The sequence below is a fragment of the Dendrobates tinctorius genome, unplaced genomic scaffold (genome assembly GCF_039654945.1).
Source record: "Dendrobates tinctorius isolate UK_male_01 unplaced genomic scaffold, ASM3965494v1 ptg000053l, whole genome shotgun sequence".
NCBI lineage: Eukaryota > Metazoa > Chordata > Amphibia > Anura > Dendrobatidae > Dendrobates > Dendrobates tinctorius.
In genome coordinates, this window is record NW_027361721.1 from 362,563 (window position 1) to 364,853 (window position 2,291).

Here is a 2,291-nt window from a genome sequence, read left to right on the forward strand (position 1 = left end):
ATTTTTTTTTCACCGCTTTGTACTGGGCGAATTGCAATATATTTATTAAGATATACTAATCACTATTCATTACTGTGCACTTTATACACATTATACATTCCTGCAGCTCAGTGGCGTAGCAACTGTTTGTGGCGCCTGGGGCGGTCGAAAAATTTGCCGCCCCTTTGGTCGTTGATATTCCGGAAGCATCCGAAGAGCCCACACTACACTCAAAGATCTAATTTTTAGTCTACTACTAACTCTGCTGTTATTATTTCTAATTTTCTAGACTTTCATCTTCTTGCAGTTCTCTATATATATGTATGTGTTAGCTTGATGACCCTACTGAACCTCCACCACTGCCCTGCATAGAGCCGCACCATAAAACAGTGTAAGGAGACCCACGTGTCCTCCCCCTGCACAGACCCACAGTGCACTCCCTACAGAGCCCTCATGTTCTCCCCTTGCACAGCCCCCCATGTCCTCCCCTACACAGCCTCCCCATGTACCCCCCAGCACAGTCTCCCATGTCCTCCCCTACACAGCCTCCCCATTTACCCCCCTGCACAGCCCCCCCATGTCCCTCCTACAGAGCCCCCATGTCCTCCCATGCACAGCCCCCCCATGTCCTCCCCTGCACAGCCCATGTCCTCCCCTACAGAGTCCCCCCATGTCCTCCCCTACAGAGTCCCCATGTCCTCCCCTACAGAGTCCCCCCATGTCCTTCCCTACAGAGTCCCCCCATGTCCTCCCCTACAGAGTCCCCCCATGTCCTCCCCTACAGAGTCCCCCCATGTCCTCCCCTACAGAGTCCCCCCATGTCCTCCCCTACAGAGTCCCCCCATGTCCTCCCCTACAGAGTCCCCCCATGTCTTCCCCTACAGAGCCCCCCATGTCCTCCCTCTACAGAGCCCCCCCATGTCCTCTCCCTACAGAGCCCCCCCCATGTCCTCTCCCATACTGTATATAGGGCTCAGGATGAACTCCAGGCAAGTATCAGAGACTCCACAGCGGAAACTCCAGATCTCATCCAGGGCTTCCTGGTGCCTGATCAGTAGGCAATGAGGTCCCTGTATCCACAATGATCCTTGGAGAAACAATTGTCCAGCAGACCCAGCACGCCCTATAACTGGTAAAACCATCCTTTTTACCTCCCTGGTGGCTTTGCAGCTCGTTCTGGCTGCCGGAGCCTGCAGCTCTTCCTGTCGAGTGATCACGTGGTACTGCTCATTAAGGTAATGAATATGCGCTCCACGCCTAAGGGAGCGGAGAGGCGTGCAGGCATGTGAGTATGGTGTGCTGGAAGCTGGTGGCCTCTGTGACCTGCTGCTCCCCTCCTCTGCCGGCTTTCTGGGACCGTGACTCGTGTACAAGCCAAGGGGGGGTGTTTACAGCACAAAAAAAGTGCTGAAAAACTCGGCTTATACACGAATGTATACGGTAAATATTCTTCTACTTGTCTCTTTAATAAGTGACTACCTTTTCTCCCACTTCTTGTTTTTTCGAGTCTATCAAATATTTAAAAACAAAAAATATATTGAAAAAATGTTCAAAAAACCATAAAGAAAATGATGTGTCAGACTTTCTCTTGATGAAATGTATCACTCTGCGGTGGATTAGGCTGTGAAGCTGGTGAAAATACCGAGAGGAGAGGGCTTCAGTGACATGACTACTGAAGACGGAAACACCCTTCAGCAAGTGAAGAAGAGGATGGGGAACAGTTTGAACAACGGGTTTAAGAAGAGGAGGAGGTTGGCCTAACACTTGATCGACTTGTAATCATGGTCATAATGGACAATGTACTTCATCGATTGGCTGAGGAATAGGACTTCCGTATGGTTCATAAGAAGCAGAACCAGCATCTCTCCATGACTATGTTCATCACTCGAACAAGAGGTTGGTTACGCATTTAGTGGTAGCAAAAGTTACGGATGAGGCTGAAGATACTACTGCCTCACCTGAAGAAGCTCCTGATGAAGTGGTGCCAATAGGAGAGCTGTAATGCTCTTCCATGCTGTGCAGTACAGTACTGTACATTCATCCCATTTTCATCACCTTCAATCATCAGTACTACACAGATAATTCATCATCTTCATCATGTAGAATTTGTTTAAGAACATAAGTAGTGTTTATAAAAAGGTGCAAAAGGTTAATAAGGAACTGGGGTCATTTAATAAGGGACTGGTAATGATAAATAAGTGTGTGGGAGGGGTTTGAAAATCCTTAAAATATATAAATGCTAAAATAAATGTAAATTTCTTACTTGGCGGATTTTCAACTATCGTGTTGGAGGTTTAGAATGTAATGCCCGC